The 12500-nt window shown below is 35.1% G+C and overlaps 1 pseudogene; it reads right to left on the bottom strand.

Moving 5' to 3' along the window:
* The window catches only part of LOC137648061 (uncharacterized), a 21039-nt pseudogene that overhangs the window by 7689 nt on the left and 850 nt on the right, over window positions 1-12500 (bottom strand).

Here is a 12500-nt window from a genome sequence, read left to right as displayed (position 1 = left end):
ATTAGAGAAATGTATGTGGACAAATAAATCAGTCATGAAAACAAGATTAAATATGCTTGACATAAAAATAATTTTCAGGGGAAACTACGTAGATGACATTTGTGACCTTTGACAAGGAGATAACACGGAGCATTTATCTAGCATACCTAGAATTAGAGAAACTATGAGGACAGGATATAACAAAGTATATTTTGAAAAATCCTGCAGAAGGCCGGTAGAATTCATAAGACAGATCATGAAGTATAAAAGACCACGATAGGTTGCCAAATATGATACCATCTCAACTTTTTGTTTCATTTCCAACTCAAGATTTAATTACTAAGTATAAGCCAAAGCTTTGCATTCATCTCATAGTTAATAGAGCCCAAAAACGTATTTTGTAGAGTTTCAAAGATTTAAAAGCCGCTCGTGAATGGCAGAGGCAAGGGACAGTGACATTGCCCTTGCAAGCAGGACAATGTCCCAGAGACTGAACATATATACATATGATCAGCGCCCATGCCCCATCTCCATCCAAGCTAGGCCCAAGGAGGGCTATGCAATTGCTGCTGATGAGTCAGCAGGTAAACCCATATGCTCCCCCAAAACCCCTCAACCTTACCTCACAAGGATAATGAGGTTGCTGCCATTAAAGGGACTAACGTGTTTAAGTGGGACTCGAACCACGGTTTAGTGATCATCAGTCAGACGTTACCAAATAGACCACCACAGGCCAACCAGGAATTATAAAAAATGAGTCTTTTGCCATCATCCAATAATTGTTTGAAATCTGCAGTGCTTGGTCTTACCACCATCGACAGTACAAAAAGAGTTATTCTGATTTTCTAATTTTCCTTCCTCGTGTGCAGAAATTAGTACAATCGAAGATTAATCAATTTGCGTGAAATTCTCTCTCTCTCTCTCTCTCTCTCTCTCTCTCTCTCTCTCTCTCTCTCTCTCTCTCTCTCTCTCTCTCTCTCTCTCTCTCAACAGATTGTTGATCCGACACTGCTGATGAATCACATGTCATTCCTCTCGAACTTACAATATATATATATATATATATATATATATATATATATATATATATATATATATATATATATATATATATATGTGTGTGTGTGTGTGTGTGTGTGTATATATATATATATATATATATATATATATATATATATATATATATATATATATATATATATATATATATATATATATATATATATATCCATCCCATGTTTTGAATTTAATACTTAAAATTTTTCTTCTTAGATGTCAAAAAACAACTCCTCTCCTAGAACTATGGAGTATAAAATATGTCAATACTATTCACACTCCTACCCTTGAGATATACCTTATTTGCCTCTTTAAAATTAAATGGTCCTTTTTTATCAATCTTCTTTCATTCTCTCTTATTCTTGTCTTTTCATCCTGTTATTTCCTTATCTCTTTTTTTTTAAATATATTCCCTGCCTATTCCGTAAATCAGCATTAGACTGAACTTACCAGAAGAAACCGGAGGGACTCTTATGTCTACGTCGAAATCGTATCCCGAGTGACAAAAAGATGGCAAAGCGGAGTTGGGACACATGGTCTCCCAGAGAGTAGGTGTGTCCATCTGTAAGGAGACATATCCACACTTGTAGGGACCACCTTGTGGCTGGCCCGGATACCAGAACTCCTGTGGAACTAGTGATGAACTGCTTCCCTCCAGCCACTGGCTTTCGTACAGTCCTAACCAAACGTCATCTGTTGAAAACATTAGCAATAAAACATTAATCATTATAACATAAGATTGATACTAGCTATAGTATTGATCACTAATTACAGGCAAAGAATATTTCTGTAATATTTCATATCAACAAGAATAAGGAAACGTTACTCCGTTATAAATCAGACAAAGCACCCATTATAAATATACATTATACATCACTGTAAGAGTGTAATAACGTCATATAGCTTTCGAAAAAGAAAACGAGACATACGGTATTCGTTCTTGAAGTCAAATAATCCTTCGAAACCTGACTTGAGCAGTTGCAACTGTGATTCAGTGGTTATTCCCTGCAGAAGTCGTGAGCCAATCCGGCGGCAGTTATCTCTGGCTTCAGACCACGATAGTCTTTCGGTGACAGCAGTGACACATCCCAGGCCTGGTACTCTTCGTGCTAGGGAGGGACAGGTCGGATCTGAAAGTTGGTGATAAGATCAATTATAGATATCTGATCATTTGAGACCTGTGAATGTTCGGTAACAAAGTCAGGAGATGACAATATGTACATTTGGTTCTGTGAGAACATGAAATAGTGGACGGTAAATAGAAGATTCTGGTTGTTATCTGTTTTGTAACTACCAATAATTCTAGGATGATAGAGATACACATAGAAGAGAATGGAAATCTGTGCAAATTACTAAAGGCGTTAATGATGAAAGTAGAGTTTGTGCTTAAAGAAGTTGGTAGGAGGTTGACTGGTGTTCAAGCCATTCTGCAAAAGTTGCACTAGGCATCTTTAGCATTGATAGCTACAAGTTTGCATTATAAGGAAGTCATGTGAAAGGTTCCTGAAGTGGTAATTATTTACAAGGTTTTAGAACTTGTTTCAGGATCTCGAGAAGCAATGAACTGTTGTTTTCTTTTACTCCGTTAAACCTTTCTGCATTTACCTGGTTTGCCATGGGTAAGGGAGCAATGATTAGGATAGGGAATAATTATTGATGTTCCTGTGATTTGTGTGTGTGTGTGTCTCCGTTTGATGACATGTCTTTCCGAATGCAATGCACATTTCTTATTCCATCAGCATTACATCATATAAATCCTGAATCAATGTGAAACACAACCAGTAAAAAACTGTCAAATGTAAAAGTCAGTTTTTTAGGTTTTAAAGTATTTTTACTTTGAGTTTATACATGACCCTAAGTTAATAAAAAAAAAATACTGTTCTTATATTATAAAGACTAGCACTAGATTCTGTATATTTGTGATATACATTGTTGATTGCAAGATATGAGAAAGAGCAAGAGAAGGCATATAAATTAGCCTGAACCAAGCAAAACAGGCAGAGGAGAAAGACAAGAAACTGCTATGAAAACATGAGAGTAAACTGTTATGTTCATCTAAGACATTTGAACAAAATTTTTTCTGCATGAAGTAAAATCAGCACTTTATCTTTTATATAAATAATGGCAAATGTGATATTTATTAGCTATTTCATATGCCAGAATATATAAAATTGTTACAAGGCATATACAAACCTTTAATCTTATAGAATAGGGACTATTTTTAGAGGAGTTCGATCGGCGGTTGAAATCGTTTATAGCATAGAAATTGGTTTTAATTTCGAGAAGTTAGATTTGTGATATATTCCTAAAAAAAAAAAAATTTCTCTTTCAATTTTTTCAGGATAAGGCTTTGAGGATAAGTATTGCTTAATTTTTCGTAGAAACTGGGAATTAATCAAAGGGATATAATCAGGCAATTCTTTATTCTCATAAATTTTTTCTTTTGGATAATTAGAATGAATGAAATATACTTTTGACCAAATATTCTCTCTCTCTCTCTCTCTCTCTCTCTCTCTCTCTCTCTCTCTCTCTCTCTCTCTCTCTCTCTCTCTCTCTCTCTCTCTTATAATCGGCGTCAATGACCTTAGATGTCAGGATGACATAGAACCCCAAATCAATCAATCTCTCTTATAAATATAGGTTTATATATGTTTCTCCATCTATCAATATATCAATTGTTTGGCCATCTTGTGCTCCTTTGCCTCTTTTCGTGTCTTTTAATGCTTTATTTACTTCTCTTACTGTTAATTTTGGTACCGGGCTAGGTGTTTCATTATTTCTATTAGCAAAGTCATTTCCTATATTATTTTTGTATAGCATTGTATAGAAATCCTCTGCAATTTTTATCACGCTATCTCTATTGCTCATATATTCATTGTCATCCTATAAAGCAAACATCTGTTAGCAACCTGTTTCAAGTCTTGTTTTCATCAATTTGTTTCTTCTTCTTTTCTTTGGTGTTTCCTCATTTTTTGTCTTATTGTTTTTACGAATATCTTGGGTTTTTAGTTTATTAACTATTTTGGAGATTTCTGCTAATTTCATTTAATCCCTTTTGGATTTTACCCTCATTTCCAATCTTTTCTTTATTAGGTTTTCCTTGGTGCAGTTTCGGAGCTTTTCCGCCTATCTCTTGTGGTGATTCCAGTACAAATTTTGTTAAATTACGGTTCATTTCTTCTTTACGGGCTTCCATTTCATCATGTAGCTGGAAGTACCTAACTCATATTGCTGAATAGATTCGTCAGATTTTCTTCTTATTACAGGAGTATTCTTCCTTAAAATTAACTTTTCTCCTTATTTCCTTAGATCTGAAAAAAATTTGCTTCTCGCCATTCTATGACCGTTTGAATTCAACTTGTTTAACACTTACATTTTCAATTAAATTGACTTTTTCACTGAGAATAATCATCATCATCATCTCCTCCTGCGCCTAGTGACGCAAAGGGCATCGGTTAGATTTCGCCAGTCGTCTCTATCTTAAACTTTTTATTCAATACTTCTCAATACATTATCTCCTACTTCACGCTTCATAGTCCTCACCCATGTAGGCCTGGGTCTATCTAATTTTTAGTTTCTCCATTTGGGTTTCTCCATATCCATTTTCTGGTTTTCTTTATAAAAGGTGTTTATGATTTTAAGATTATATTTTTTAGAAAATTCTGTAAGCATGTCTCGTCTGTCATTTCTTGTGTCTACTCCAAATTTACCTCTCTTCTTTTAACCTACTTCAGTATTGAAATCACCCAAAACAAATGTAAATTGGATCTTATGTTTTCTTCATAGAAATCTCCATATCTTTATAGAAAGTTTCTATTTCTTCTTCTGTATGAGATGTTGTTGGTGCATGCGTTTGAATGATCTTCAGTTCATACTTGTTATTCAGATTGATAATTAAGGTGGATTAAAGTAGCATATGATAAGAGAGGATAAATTTCATCTTTTAGGTAGGTTAGAACCACGGTCTAGATATATCTGGACCGTGGTAAGAACTAACATCTATTTGCTTTATTTTCAACATTTTCGTCCTACATTTATTTCATGTGTTTTTAACCAATAATCAAAGATTTTTTTTTTCTTTTTCACAATAGAAGATTGTTCTTGTGAAGCTATATATCATAATTTGCCTGTCAGTGAACTTTGCTGATGAATCATGTGACATATTACATTAAAACGACAGGTGTTGGAGATGGAAAAATAGCTACAAAAGCAACAACAACAACAACATATCGATGTTTATGTCTCTTCAGGTTAGTCTCCCATGTTAACTGGTTCTGTTGTTCCAAGGGTTGTTGACCTTTGGGAATTTTAAACCCACAAAACTTACCTTCGCAATCTCTTGCAATCGTCCTTTAAACAAAGTATTGATCTTAAATTGTTTATGCACCATTTTACCCAAGGACATCCTTATCCTCTATGCTATTTATAGTGATAATTGTCCTTTACAAGTGTCTTACTTCACTGATCTTCGTGGAAAATGTGACATCGCCCGCACAGCATATTCCCAAGTTCCCAGTCCTGCGGTATTGAAAGAAAAAGAAAATATTACATCTTACGAGAATATGTACGTCTCTCTCTTAATTCACAAATGCTGATCAAATAATTGTGCTATTTCGTGAAGAAGAATTTTTAGATTTTTCTAACACAAGTCTTTTATCTTTTAATTCAATTATTTACTTGAATGCAAGTAGTTTCACTATATTTAATTATAATAAAATATGGTTATAATGACACATTCTGTTAGAATTGTAACTTAGCAAAGCATTGAACAAAACTTAATATTAAATCTTACGGGTCATTTCCACAGCCACCGTACACTCGCACGAACTCAGCAATCGACAATGTTTTCAACTCTCTCTCTAACCGTTTGCAGTTTGCAATCAATTCACAGTTTCCTTTCGAAACCCTTTCAGTTGAGCAGGATTCTGTAAAAATGAGGGAGAAGAAGAGATAAAAGTTACAGATCAATATAATATAGTAATATCGTAAGTAGGCTATCGTGCCCTCAGTACATAAAGTATTTATAGATTTACTATTTGTACATCGATATCCCAGACTCCTCTATATGTCATGGATTTCAGCGCGCGCACACATTATATATTTTTATCAGATTTTAATTATTTTTTTCGAACCAGTTCTTTTGGGGCCAAAAATGTAATAAAAGTAAATTACAGTAATAAAAAAAAAATACAGAAATTCAGTTCAATAGTAATAACACCATGTTTATAGTTTGTTTAGCTTGTCAGGAAGAAAATCTGTAGTGTGCCGTAGGTGACACAGAGAATCACATATCTGTGTGGAAAACGAAACTGGGAAAGGAGAGTAGCTAGCTTCCCCAGTGGATTTTGTACAAGATATTCTATTAGCTGGTATAGGAGACACAATCAATCAGTGCTTGCTGATCAGTATCCTAGCTGCTGATTGGCTGTCGGACCACAGCATCCCTCTCAAGCAAACTACAGCAATCAGCATCCCACATTGTCCAGTTTGCTTTTGTGCATATGTAAATGACATCGATCTGCATTTTCCTCTGTTCTGTGTAGCATTGTTTGGGGCGCATTTTTGCCTAAATTTGGGAAGTGCTTCTAAACCCTATAATGCAAGCCAGATGTTCTGCACCTTTTAGGGCTTCTGGCAGTGAACCCAAGCATCAGAAAAAGATGCTTATTCTAGTGGAGTATATGAAATTCCTTGACATGCTTAAGAAGGGATAAGCTATGCAGACATAAGCTGTCATTACTGCATGAATTAATCTACTTTTTGCTACATCAAGAAGGACAATAAATTATAAGGATGATGGCAAATGTCATGTTTAACAAGACAGTGAAAAGGTAACTTCCCCTGACAATGACAACTTAAGGATGGAGTCACCATTAACCTTTTGGATAAGTTGCTATAGGAAGAAGAGCATTGCACTGGCTACCTATACCATACGTGAGAAGGCCAGACAGCTCCATGGCAAGTTTATGGATGATGGTGAAGATGAGCCAGAAGCAGGCTCATCTAAAGCATCTCCTACCAAACCAACCGAATTTAACACCAACAAGGACTTATTTGATAAATTTCAAAGGAGGCTCAAATTTAAGAGTGTGGCCCTGCATGGAGAAGCTTCCTGTGCTGGCAAACCAGTTATTGATGAGTACGTGAAGGAGACGTTCCAGATCATCCACAAGGAAGGGAGCTATTCGGGTGGATTGTTTTTTAGTATGGATGAGACTGGCTCTTTTTTTTAAATCTATACAATCGAAGGCTTTCATTATGAAGGAGGTCAAAGCCTTTTGATTCAAAGTCTACAAAGATTACTTCACATTTTTAATGTGTGGAAATGATGCGGCCTTTATGATATAGCCAGCATTTATTTATAATTCCAAAAACTCAAGGGCCCTCAAAAAAAAAAAAAATTTGACCATGCACAGGAGGCACAACTAAAAGGCATGAATAACAAAGCACTAACACAGGATTGGTTTCACCAGTGCTTCATCCCCGAGGTCAAGCTTTATCTTACCAAATAACGCCTCGCTTTTAATGTGCTTCTCCTAATGGACAATCGACCTGTATTATGACGGCGTATAGGTAATATTCTTACCCCCGAACATGACGTCGCTGACTCAGCCCATGTATCAAGCTGTTATTCACAATTTCAAGATACTTTCTACGCAAAACTCCCTGCAACATCTGGTCGAAAAAAATGAACACAGATGTTAACTTCTCACTGAAGGAGTACTGCCGTGGTACATTATTGCAGTGTACCTCCAAAATACCCAGAGGGCCGGCCATAGAGGATTTATTAATTGCTTGAGAGTTTTCTGGCATTCTGACATCTAAGGCCATTGATACCGAGGCCTTAGAGGAGATGAAGAAATAAACATTATATACTTGCTGGAAGAAACTGAGGCCAGAGGCAGTCAGCCATCATTATAAAGGATGCTCTCCTGACGAAATCCACCATTCAGTAGTAGATAAGCCAGTAAAGCAAATTAATATGATCGAAGAATATGGTTCACAGATATAACTACCGACGACGTCAAATAACCAGACTGAGGTCCACTCAGGTACATTATCGAATGAAAATTTGATGGAGATAACAAAGTCCGCAAGTGAAGAAAAGGAAGCTTGCCTAACACTAGAAATCCTCTAAACTCTAACAAAAACAGTATAAGAACTTCAGACAATGGCAGAAGGTTGGGACCCACAAAAAATTTGTGCATTGCAGTTCAAATATGCAATCGACGTAGCCATGGAAGTTTATAAGAACATCCTTATACATGGGAACATGCAACGTCGGCAACTGCCATTCACTTTGTTCCTCACCAGCGGAAAAAACAAAGACGCAGGGAAGAACTGCTTTCAGAATAACAGTAATATTCTTCTCTGCTGTTAAGGGTTTTAGGTAAATTTCTCGAATGCAATTTCTCGAAAGTCAAATTCTCGAACCCAATTGCTCGAAAAATAATTTCTCGAACTATCATTTTCTCGAATCCCATATTTCTCGAAAAATGATATCTATTTTGTCGAGAAAATTGATGGGAAAAATTTTCATGAATTTAAAGGAAAAATATATCCCTTTGGGTTGACCAACACTAAGGTTAAAAATTTATTGTAAACGAAGGAATGAAAAAAAATACAAAGGTTATAATTTTATTGCATGTTGCAATCAAAATAGGTAAGAATAGTTAAAAAAATAAAGATTAAAATTTAATCAATCAAAATGAAATGTTGTATGCTACACTTCGTAGATATTCTTCTACAGGCCTCTCTTCGTCATAATTCATTACAATAGTTTGCAACCTTTTTGCACAGTCACGATACTTCTTTTTGCTTACAGGGATACCAACACCTCCCAAATATTGTTCAATTCGTAACTCCTGTAGACTTTGTTCTCGTTGTAATCCTTGTATAAATTTCCAGATGGATGGATGACAAGCACTTAATTGCTGTTCGAAGCCGTAATGCCAGCCTTCGACCGCATTGTTTGTCTTGGGCATTTCTTCCATAGCATAATCAAAACAGTTCCATAATTCATGTTTAAAGAAAGGAGCACGTCTACGGTTATTTCTATGCGGCCGCCCGATCCATGTATCTTCAAAAGAGTCAACCACACTCTCGACATACGTTACTTCCATCTTGATGGGCTGAGACTACTGGAAAAAATATTATAGGAAAAATTAAATTCAGAATTTTGTAAACAGAAGTGTTTTTAAATGAGAAGCGTTTAGAATGCTAATGGCCTCTTTATAAATTGGTCTTTGGCGCTTATGGAATACTTTCGATTGTTTTCGAGAAATTTACTTGTTTGTTTTCGAGTAATTGACATTCGAGAAAATGATAGTTCGAGAATTTTTTTTTTCGGTCAATTGAATTCGAGAAATTTACCTTCGTGCAATTGGTTTCGAGAAATTTGCCTGACACCCTGTTAAGTACATTTATCTCAACACCCTCAACATCTACATACAGCACAGCTAATCACCATCAACATCACTAATCAAGTTAACATATCTTCACTGGTAAATACTCAGATTTTCTTCTTTTTCTTCTACATATATATATATATATATATATATACATATATATATATATATATATATATATATATATATATATATATATATATATACATATATATATATATATATATATATATATATATATATATATATATTTATATATATATATATATATATAAGGATTTGTCTACAGAAAAAGTAAGTTTTATCTTAAAAGTGTTTAAGAGTGTATAATGAGTTTATACGAGTGCCGAGAGGGTGTATAAAAGCTTAAATTTATAAAGATGATAAAATAGATATGAAAAAAATTACGAAAATAAGTTGATTGGAACGTAACAACCGCAATTTCCGAGGGATTGCTACAATTTGATTAAAACTATCTCTTATTGTCTTTTACCCAGACTCAAATTAATGTGTACATTCCTATATGACTACCTTTTGAATTGGTTTTTCCATACTTGTAGACGGCATGTTCTCAAAAAAACAGATAGACGATATTATCATCGCCCAAAAAATAAACTTCCCGCCGAAAGCGGGCAGGGGTTGGTATGCCCAGTATGAGAGAAGGACGGGCCAGAGAATGCAAAGGAAGGGTGATGCAAAGGAGACCATTGCCCCACTGCAGGAGAGCAACGGCAGTCAACAAAGCAGTGAGAAGCTCAGGTACGATGGCAGAACCAGAGTCAACTGTTCTGCAAGTAGAAAAGCCTCCCTCGGTAGCCCCAACCTCACTGCCCCCGTGCCTCCGTTATTAACCCCAAGTAGTTGAACTAATCGTTCTGTTTCAGCACTGTACCATGTTTTACTTGAATGTTTACTTCTTCATGCCCTTCTCTGTTACTAACCATTAGTTCTCTTTCCAATGGTCACCTTTACTCCCTTCCTTTTTAGGGCTACTTTCCATTCTAAAAATCTTTCTTGCTGTTCTTCATGTGTCTAATGACTAAATCATCAACAAACATCAGTTTTCACAATTCTTCACTGTTCCTTAATTCTGATGAAAAAGTGCCTATAATGACGTGGAACGGGGATGAACTCAGAGCAGATCCCTGATGGAAACCAACCTCCACAGGGAATGCCTCAGTCTCCCCATATTTTGTCTGTACAGTGGTTCTTGCCCCCCCCCCCATACATCATCCTCACTAACCATATCAACTTCTCTGGTACTCTTCACTTTCTCAAACACCAATAGACTAACATTCTTGGTACTCTAACATAGGGCTTTTCAAGATCCACAAGCAAACATGTAAACTTTCCTTTTTCCTTCTATACACTTCTGTTAAACTGTCTTACTATAAAGATAGCATCCACTGTGATCTTTCCTTTCAAAAAACGAAGCTGCTGCTCATGTAAGTCTATCAACTCTTTCAACCTTACTTCTATCTCTCTTTCTGCTATCTTGAGAACAGGCTCCCAAATGCTTTACTCCATTTTATTTCCCTTTTTGTTCATACAATTTAATCATCCAATAATCTTCCCATTCCTTTGACATGTCCTCTACATCTCGAATCTTTCCAAATAATGTGTGCACTGACTCTTTGCCAAGATTTCCCAATGTGTTAACCATTTCTATTGTTAAAACTGATTTTCCTGCAGCGTTATTCACTTTTCCTTCCTTATAGCAGTCTTGACTTCATTCTCTATGATGTTTGCTATTGGTATTTTTACTAGAGATGTATTTTCCGGTTCTACATACTATTAGTGTTTAATAGTCGTCGAAAAATAGTCTTCCCACCTACTGTTAATCTCTTCCACAATTAAGAGATTTCCATTTTCATCTTCAATAATTCCTAACTCTCCTATATCCTGTCTATCTTTCCTTCTCGCTTCCGGAATTCCGTAGACCCAGCTATTATCCCTCTGGTGTTCCCATAATATCATATCACTTATATATACATACATATATATGTGTATATATACATATTAAATATATATATAGTATATATATATATATATATATATATATATAATATATATATATATATATATATATATGTACATATATATATATAGAGAGAGAGAGAGAGAGAGAGAGAGAGAGAGGAGAGAGAGAGAGAGAGAGAGAGAGAGAGAGAGAGAGAGAGAGAGAGAGAGAGAGAGAGAGAGAGAAGTGGGTATTTAACAGCTGACCATATCCATGTAATTAACCAGCTAATGAAAAAGTCAACAGAGTATGACAAACTACTGAGTATGGCATTTATAGACTTTAAGAAAGCTTTTGATTCTGTCACAACTTCAGCAGTAATGAAAGCCTTTCACAGACAAGAATTAGATGAATTTTATGTTAGAATCCTTGAAGATACATTTACAAGAGGTCAAAACAATCCTAAAACCACATACAGTAAAGATAGTGAGAATTCCGATTAAATAATTGAGAAAGGAGTTACATAGGGAGACTCCATCTTTCCTAAATTATTCAGTGTACCTAGAAGAAGTTTTTAAGTATTCATATTGGGAAAATGTAGGAATTAGTATTAATGGGAATACCATAGCAACTAAAGATCTACAGATGACAGTTCTATTTAGTGAATCATGAGCAAAAAAACAAAAAAACAAAAATGAAAGAAGATTTGAATAGAGAGAGCAGAAATGTGGGGACTAAAAATTGATATGAGTAAAACTAAGATATTGAATGAAAATGCAGATGAAAAATAAAAGTTAGGGACATACCTATAGAGGTTGTTAATGAATCTATGTACTTAGGACTGACACTAAGTGTTTCCCTAGGACATGAGACCAACATTAAATGAAGGACAAGCAGGGGATGGAGAGCTTTTGGTAAACAAAATGAGATTATGAAATGTAAAATGCTATTTTCTCTAAAATGAAAATTATGAAATTAAAATGCTACTTCTCTAAAGAGAAAACTATGAAAAATTAAAATGCCACTTTCTCTAAAAAGAAAAGCAGGAAAAGTAAAATGTCTCTTTCTCTAAAAAGAAAGGTATTCAATCAGATGAT

This window comes from Palaemon carinicauda, chromosome 10 (genome assembly GCF_036898095.1).
Source record: "Palaemon carinicauda isolate YSFRI2023 chromosome 10, ASM3689809v2, whole genome shotgun sequence".
Lineage (NCBI taxonomy): Eukaryota > Metazoa > Arthropoda > Malacostraca > Decapoda > Palaemonidae > Palaemon > Palaemon carinicauda.
Note: the sequence above shows the minus strand (reverse complement) of the source record. Positions and strands in the feature narration are given on the sequence as shown.